Raw genomic sequence first — 9,659 nt, forward strand, 5'->3', positions numbered from 1 at the left:
ATGTACTTCAATACACTACTAGGAAAAGGCCTAGCCGTAATAATGCTATCAGTGGCGCACACCTATACTGGTGCGCCACTACTAGTTAGCAGTGGCGCACCCAAATGTGGTGCTCCACTGATACAAACATAGCAGTGGCGCACTGCTTTTAAGGTGCGCCACCACTAAAGGTCGTCCAGATTCCACCCCTCCCTCAAACTTAGCAGTGGCGCACCTCTTAGAGGTGCGCTATTGCTATCTTACATAGTAGTAGCGCACCTATAAATAGTGCTCCACTGGTAAGTGTGGACCTAAATTAAAGATGAGGTATAGGGATAACATTGGGTGGTGCGCCATTGCTAATTAAAATAGTAGTGGGGCACATATAACTGGTGCGCCACTGTGCACAGAATTTCAACCGGCCGGCACCATGCGGCCCCACCATGCCACGAGCCACCGACCGCACAACGCACATGGCCTGCCCACGGCCCCACCACGCACAGGCACATCCCCTCCCACCGCACAGGCACCACGCACAAATCCCCTTTCTCTTCTTCTCTCCCCTTTCTCTCATCCACGGGCAGCTGAGGGCTCCTCCTCGCCCTCCGGCGGCTCCACCCCACCCCATGAGCAGGCGCCGCTGAGGGCCCGCCCACGCAGGACGCCGCCTCCTCCTCCTCGCCCTCCGGCGGCTCCTCCCGGCGCACAGACCGGCGGCTGAGCTCTACTGCAGCTACCCGCCCTCCTCCCCGCCCCCGCCGCGGGCCTCCTCTGGACCTGCGGCCTCGACCACCGCGGCGGCGACCTCACTCGCCTGCTCCGTCGACCTCTCCACTCCACCGAGCAACACCCACCACCCTCCATCTCTGCCCCTTTCTCTCATCCCCACGGGCATGCTCGCGCTCGGCCTCCGCCCTCCCGCGCTCTCCGACCACGGCGTCTGCGTCCGCAAGGGCTACATCTCCTCCGACGACGGCCGCTGGTTCATGGACGTCTTCCAGGTCACCGACGCCGCGGGCCGCAAGGTATCCTCCACATCCGCCGCCTCGAGCCGCCGTACCGCGCCTTCGACCTCAAGATCCAGGCGCTCACGGAGGAGATCGATCCGCCGACCTTCGCAGTAGGAGACAGGGAGGTCGATGGAGAGCGAGGTGAGCGCCGAGGTCGGTGGAGAGCGAGGTGAGCGCCGTCGCGGACCTCTGCGCCATCGCGCCCTTGCTCCGCCGGCGACATGCGCATGCTCCGGCTCCACCGGTGGCCATCCACGCCTCCCTCCGCCGGCGACGTGCGCATGCTCCAGCTCCACCGGCGGCCGTCCACGCCTCCCTCCATCGGCGACATGCGCGTGCTCTGGCTCCACCGACGGCCGACGACGCCTCCCTCCGCCGGCGACATGCACGTGCTAGAATCCGGCGTCCTCCGTCCCTGTATAGCAGGGACCTGATTGCTTTTTTTGTTTTTCTTTTAGGTTTTAATTGTAAAGTTACAGACTGGTTGTGTTTTGTTCTGGATAATAAATGTTGAGTATTTTTTTCTTCCCACGGTAGAATACTACGTACAACACAGTATCAGAGCAGCAGAGCTCTGTATGAGCTACTGTTTTTTTTTTGTTTTTTTCTCATACTTGTAGTGGCGCACCGTGCATGATTCTATTGGCGCACCCCTGACTTGGTATCTATGGCGTACATTGTAGGATTTAGTGGCGCACCCCTGGATTGTAATTGTGGCGCACCCTGATGCTACTTATGGCGCATTACCTGGTGCGCCACTGCTATGTACCATACCAATGGCGCACTAGTGGTGCGCCACTACTAATAGTTAGCAGTGGCGTGATAGTAGTGGCGCACTACTAGTGCGCCACTGATAGGCAAAAGTGGTGCGCCACTGATTAGCTGTTTTCTAGTAGTGATACAATGATCTCATGAGCTGCCTTACATGATTGAGATTCATCTGATGTAATCGGTGTTGTGTTTGTCGGGATCCGATGGATTGTTACGTTATGATTGTTGGTGACGCGTAAAGCACACGCCCGTTGGGAACCCCAAGTGGAAGGTGTGATGCGTACAGCAGCAAGTTTCCCTCAGTAAGAAACCAAGGTTTATCGAACCAGTAGGAGCCAAGAAGCACGTTGAAGGTTGATGGCGACGGGATGTAGTGCGGCGCAACACCAGGGATTACGGCGCCAACGTGGAACCTGCACAACACAACCAAAGTACTTTGCCCCAACGAAATAGTGAGGTTGTCAATCTCACCGGCTTGCTGTAACAAAGGATTAACCGTATTGTGTGGAAGATGATTGTTTGCAGAGAAAACAGTAAAAACAAGTATTGCAGCAGATTTGTATTTCTGTATTAAAGAATGGACCGGGGTCCACAGTTCACTAGAGGTGTCTCTCCCATAAGATAAAAGCATGTTGGGTGAACAAATTACAGTCGGGCAATTGATAAATAGAGAGGGCATAACAATGCACATACATGTCATGATAAATATAGTGAGATTTAATTGGGCATTACGACAAAGTACATAGACCGCCATCCAACTGCATCTATGCCTAAAAAGTCCACGATACGTCTCCGACGTATCGATAATTTCTTATGTTCTATGCCATATTATTGATGATACCTACATGTTTTATGCACACTTTATGTCATATTCGTGCATTTTCTGGAACTAACCTATTAACAAGATGCCGAAGTGCCGGTTCCTGTTTTACGCTGTTTTTGGTTTCGAAATCCTAGTAACAAAATATTCTCGGAATTGGACGAAACGAAGACCCGGGGGCCTATTTTTCCACGGAGCTTCCAGAAGACCGAAGAACACACGAAGTGGGGCCACGAGGTGGCGACACCACAAGGCGGCGCGGCCCGGGGGGCCCGCGCCGCCCTATGGTGTGGCCCCCTCGTCGGCCCCCGACTCGCCCTTCCGCCTACTTAAAGCCTCCGTCGCGAAACCCCCGATGCGAAAAACCACGATACGGAAAACCTTGCGAGACGCCGCCGCCGCCGATCCCATCTCGGGGGATTACGGAGATCTCCTCCGGCACCCTGCCGGAGAGGGGATTCATCTCCCGGAGGACTCTACACCGCCATGGTCGCCTCCGGAGTGATGAGTGAGTAGTTCACCCCTGGACTATGGGTCCATAGCAGTAGCTAGATGGTTGTCTTCTCCTCATTGTGCTTCATTGTTGGATCTTGTGAGCTGCCTAACATGATCAAGATCATCTATCCGTAATACTCTATGTTGTGTTTGTCGGGATCCGATGGATAGAGAATACCATGTCATGTTAATTATCAAGTTATTACATATGTGTTGTTTATGATCTTGCATGCTCTCCGTTACTAGTAGAGGCTCCGGCCAAGTTTTTGCTTTTAACTCCAAGAGGGAGTATTTATGCTCGATAGTGGGTTCATGCCTGCATTGACACCTGGGACGAGTGACGAGAAAGTTCTAAGGTTGTGTTGTCTTGTTGCCACTAGGGATAAAACATTGGCGCTATGTCCGAGGATGTAGTTGTTGATTACATTACGCACCATACTTAATGCAATTGTCTGTTGCTTTGCAACTTAATGCTCGGAGGGGTTCGGATGATAACTCTGAAGGTGGACTTTTTAGGCATAGATGCGGTTGGATGGCGGTCTATGTACTTTGTCGTAATGCCCAATTAAATCTCACTATACTTATCATGTCATGTATGTGCATTGTTATGCCCTCTCTATTTGTCAATTGCCCGACTGTAATTTGTTTACCCAACATGCTTTTATCTTATGGGAGAGACACCTCTAGTGAACTGTGGACCCCGGTCCATTCTTTTAATACTGAAATACAAATCTGCTGCAATACTTGTTTTTACTATTTTCTCTGCAAACAATCATCTTCCACACAATACGGTTAATCCTTTGTTACAGCAAGCCGGTGAGATTGACAACCTCACTTGTTTCGTTGGGGCAAAGTACTTTGATTGTGTTGTGCGGGTTCCACGTTGGCGCCGGAATCTCCGGTGTTGCGCCGCACTACATCCCGCCGCCATCAACCTTCAACGTGCTTCTTGGCTCCTCCTGGTTCGATAAACCTTGGTTTCTTTTCGAGGGAAAACTTGCTGCTGTGCGCATCATACCTTCCTCTTGGGGTTGCCCAACGAACGTGTGAAATACACGCCATCAAGCACATTTTCACGGCGCCGTTGCCGGGGAGATCAAGACACGCTGCAAGGGGAGTCTCCACTTCTCAATCTCTTTACTTTGTTTTTGTCTTGCTTTATTTTATTTACTACTTTGTTTGCTGCATTATATCAAAACACAAAAAAATTAGTTGCTAGCTTTACTTTATTTACTGTCTTGTTTGCTATATCAAAAACACAAAAAAATTAGTTTACTTGCATTTACTTTATCTAGTTTGCTTTATTTACTACTGTTAAAATGAGTAATCCTGAAGTTGAAGTTCGTTCATTTAAGCAACAAGGAGGAGAATGTTTAAAAGATGCTTGGTATAGAATTAGCGATGCCCATAATAGGTGCACTAAGAAACACTCCACCACTATCCTACTCAGGAATTTTTATGTTGGTATCTCTAGCTGGAATAGATATGTTCTTGATTGTCTCGCGGGAGGTAACTTCCTAGGCGCTCCCGCTTTAGAAGCTAGCTGCATTATTGAGAGTTTATTTGGAACACCACCTGTTAATGAAACTAAAATTGAAACCTCCCTTGAGGATGTTATGAAAAAATTGGAAACCATAGAGAAAAATTTTCCGAGTGTTGAAACTAAGTTGGAGATATTACTTGATAAAACTGATGAACTTGATAAATCCTTAGGGGGAATTGATGAAAGAATTAGTGTCTTAGGAACTTGTGTTGACCATGATAATCAAATTAATAGGATTGGCGAACTTGAAAAAGCTATGGGAACCTTGGGTTCAACCTTTTCATCTTTACAGTTTAGAGAGAAAGCTTATGTGGGAAAGGAGCAAAAGTTTATGTATGTCTCTAAAATGCCTAAACCAAAGAAATATTATTATAGGCCTAAAATTGACAAAGCCCCTAGTACCACCACAAATGGGGGAGCTTATGATATCAATGCTTCGTCTCGCGATAATACTTGAGATACACTTTCGCGCCTAGCTGAAAGGCGTTAAAGAAAAGCGCTTATGGGAGACAACCCATGTTTTTACTCCAGTATTTTTGTTTTATATTTGTGTCTTGGAAGTTGTTTACTACTGTAGCAACCTCTCCTTATCTTAGTTTTATGTTTTGTTGTGCCAAGTAAAGTCTTTGATAGAAAAGTAAGTACTAGATTTGGATTACTGCGCAGTTCCAGATTTCTTTGCTGTCACGAATCTGGGTCTATCTCCCTGTAGGTAGCTCCGAAAATTAAGCCAATTTACGAGCATGATCCTCAGATATGTACTCAACTTTCATTCAATTTGAGCATTTTCGTTTGAGCAAGTCTGGTGGCCTAATAAAATCCATCTTTACGGACTGTTCTGTTTTGACAGATTCTGTCTTTTATTTCGCATTGCCTCTTTTGCTATGTTGGATGAATTTCTTTGATCCATTAATGTCCAGTAGCTTTATGCAATGTCCAGAAGTGTTAAGAATGATTGTGTCACCTCTGAACATGTGAATTTTTATTATGCACTAACCCTCTAATGAGTTGTTTCGAGTTTGGTGTGGAGGAAGTTTTCAAGGATCAAGAGAGGAGTATGATGCAATATGATCAAGGAGAGTGAAAGCTCTAAGCTTGGGGATGCCCCGGTGGTTCACCCCTGCATATTCTAAGAAGACTCAAGCGTCTAAGCTTGGGGATGCCCAAGGCATCCCCTTCTTCATCGACAACATTATCAGGTTCCTCCCCTGAAACTATATTTTTATTCCGTCACATCTTATGTACTTTGCTTGGAGCGTCGGTTTGTTTTTGTTTTTGTTTTGTTTGAATAAAATGGATCCTAGCATTCACTTTATGGGAGAGAGACACGCTCCGCTGTAGCATATGGACAAATATGTCCTTAGGTTCTACTCATAGTATTCATGGCGAAGTTTCTTCTTCGTTAAATTGTTATATGGTTGGAATTGGAAAATGATACATGTAGTAAAATGCTATAATATCTTGGATAATGTGATACTTGGCAATTGTTGTGCTCATGTTTAAGCTCTTGCATCATATACTTTGCACCCATTAATGAAGAAACACTTAGAGCTTGCTAATTTGGTTTGCATATTTGGTTTCTCTAGAGTCTAGATAACATCCAGTATTGAGTTTTGAACAACAAGGAAGACGGTATGGAGTCTTATAATGTTTACCATATGTATTTTATGTGAGTTTTGCTGTACCGTTCATCCTTGTGTTTGTTTCAAATAACCTTGCTAGCCTAAACCTTGTATCGAGAGGGAATACTTCTCATGCGTCCAAAATCCTTGAGCCAACCACTATGCCATTTGTGTCCACCATACCTACCTACTACATGGTATTTATCCGCCATTCCAAAGTAAATTGCTTGAGTGCTACCTTTAAAACTCCATCATTCACCTTTGCAATATATAGCTCATGGGACAAATAGCTTAAAAACTATTGTGGTATTGAATATGTACTTATGCATTTTATCTCTTATTAAGTTGCTTGTTGTGCGATAACCATGCTTCTGGGGACGCCATCAACTATTCTTTGTTGGATATAATGTGAGTTGCTATGCATGTCCGTCTTGTCTGAAGTAAGAGAGATCTACCACCTTTATGGTTGGAGCATGCATATTGTTAGAGAAGAACTTTGGGCCGCTAACTAAAGCCATGATTCATGGTGGAAGTTTCAGTTTGGACATATATCCTCAATATCATATGAGAATAATAATTGTTGTCACATGCTTATGCATTTAAGAGGAGTCCATTATCTGTTGTCCATGTTGTCCCGGTATGGATGTCTAAGTTGAGAATAATCAAAAGCGAGAAATCCAAAATGCGAGCTTTCTCCTTAGACCTTTCTACAGGCGGCATGGAGGTACCCCATTGTGACACTTGGTTAAAACATGTGCATTGCAAAGATCCGGTAGTCCAAGCTAATTAGGACAAGGTGCGGGCAATATTAGTATACTATGCATGAGACTTGCAACTTGTAAGATATAATGTACATAACTCATATGCTTTATTACTACCGTTGACAAAATTGTTTCATGTTTTCAAAATAAAAGCTCTAGCACAAATATAGCAATCGATGCTTTCCTCTTTGCAGGACCATTCTCTTTACTTTTATGTTGAGTCAGTTCACCTATTTCTCTCCACCTCAAGAAGCAAACACTTGTGTGAACTGTGCATTGATTCTTACATATTTGCATATTGTACTTGTTATATTACTCTATGTTGACAATTATCCATGAGATATACATGTTACAAGTTGAAAGCAACCGCTGAAACTTAATCTTCCTTTGTGTTGCTTCAATGCCTTTACTTTGATTTATTGCTTTATGAGTTAACTCTTATGCAAGACTTATTAATACTTATCTTGAAGTACTATTCATGAAAAGTCTTTGCTATATGATTCACTTGTTTACTCATGTCATTACCATTGTTTTGATCGCTGCATCCACTACATATGTTTACAAATAGTATGATCAAAGTTATGATGGCATATCACTTCAGAAATTATCTTTGTTATCGTTTTACCTGCTCGGGACGAGCAGAACTAAGCTTGGGGATGCTGATACGTCTCCGACGTATCGATAATTTCTTATGTTCCATGCCATATTATTGATGATTCCTACATGTTTTATGCACACTTTATGTCATATTCGTGCATTTTCCGGAACTAACCTATTAACAAGATGCCGAAGTGCCGGTTCGTCGTTTTCTGCTGTTTTTGGTTTCGAAATCCTAGTAACGAAATATTCTCGGAATTGGACGAAATCAAGTCCCAGGGTCCTATTTTGCCACGGACCTTCCAGAAGACCGAAGAGCATACGAAGTGGGGCCACGAGGTGGCGACACCACATGGCGGCGCGGCCAAGGGGGGGCCCGCGCCGCCCTGTGGTGTGGGCCCCTCGTCAGCCCCCCGACTCTGCCCTTCCGCCTACTTAAAGCCTCCGTCGCGAAAACCCTGATGAAGAAAAACCACGATACGGAAAACCTTCCAGAGACGCCGCCGCCGCCGATCCCATCTCGGGGGATTCTGGAGATCTCCTCCGGCACCCTGCCGGAGAGTGGATTCATCTCCCGGAGGACTCTACACCGCCATGGTCGCCTCCGGAGTGATGAGTGAGTAGTTCACCCCTGGACTATGGGTCCATAGCGGTAGCTAGATGGTTGTCTTCTCCTCATTGTGCTTCATTGTTGGATCTTGTGAGCTGCCTAACATGATCAAGATCATCTATCCGTAATACTCTATGTTGTGTTTGTCGGGATCCGATGGATAGAGAATACCATGTCATGTTAATTATCAAGTTATTACATATGTGTTGTTTATGATCTTGCATGCTCTCCGTTACTAGTAGAGGCTCTGGCCAAGTTTTTGCTTTTAACTCCAAGAGGGAGTATTTATGCTCGATAGTGGGGTCATGCCTGCATTGACACCTGGGACAGTGACAGAAAGTGCTAAGGTTGTGTTGTGCTGTTGCCACTAGGGATAAAACATTGGCGCTATGTCCGAGGATGTAGTTGTTGATTACATTACGCACCATACTTAATGCAATTGTCTGTTGCTTTGCAACTTAATACTGGAGGGGGTTCGGATGATAACCTGAAGGTGGACTTTTTAGGCATAGATGCAGTTGGATGGCGGTCTATGTACTTTGTCGTAATGCCCAATTAAATCTCACTATACTTATCATGTCATGTATGTGCATTGTTATGCCCTCCCTATTTGTCAATTGCCCGACTGTAATTTGTTCACCCAACATGCTTTTATCTTATGGGAGAGACACTGACGAGGGAACACCTCGGCAATGCCTACGTATTGTAGACTAGGGTTTCGGGAGAGCGACGATGGAGATTCCGGGGACGAGATTAGGCACACGACGTACCCAGCTTCGGGTCCCCTCGGTGGAGGATCCCTACGTGCTGCTAGCAATCCAGTATATGATCATAGATGTGTTTACAGGGTGCCGCCATAGGCGGAGCTATGTTGTCTATATTCTGTCTATCTGTTGTCCTCTATTTCGGGTGCCCTGGCTAGCTTTATATATGCAACCAGCCTAGGGTTTTACAAGAGTCCTAGTCGACTACTTCTTCGGGTTGCCTTGTTGGGCCTTCTCCATATTTGGTCTTCTCCATATTGGGCCGAGCCGGGTATACTAATAATGGTTACCCAAAGGGTATGCCCATGTCAGTAGCCCCCGAGTTTATAGGGAAGTCGAAGACTTGCGTAGAAACTCCAAGCATAACAATCTCTGAAGTCGAAGAAAAAATACAAGGCGAGGTCCATGCCGCAGATCACGTGTTGCGTAAATGATGTCGACGATTCTTGAAATTATCGGGTGCGCGGCAGCGCTCCCGATGGGAGTAGCCCCCGAGTCTATGGGCAAGTGCTTGCACTTGGGCATAGACTCAAGTTGTACTACTCGATGAAGAACTTAACTATATTTCCGGAGAACTTGATAAAATCCATGTGCTCCCGATGGGAGTAGGCTCCACTCGAGTCGTAGAATCGAGTTGAGTCTATAAACCTTGATTGTCATAGATGCTATCGAAGTTATTTTTCTATC

The sequence above is a fragment of the Lolium rigidum genome, chromosome 7 (genome assembly GCF_022539505.1).
Source record: "Lolium rigidum isolate FL_2022 chromosome 7, APGP_CSIRO_Lrig_0.1, whole genome shotgun sequence".
In the NCBI taxonomy this organism is placed as follows: Eukaryota; Viridiplantae; Streptophyta; class Magnoliopsida; order Poales; family Poaceae; genus Lolium; species Lolium rigidum.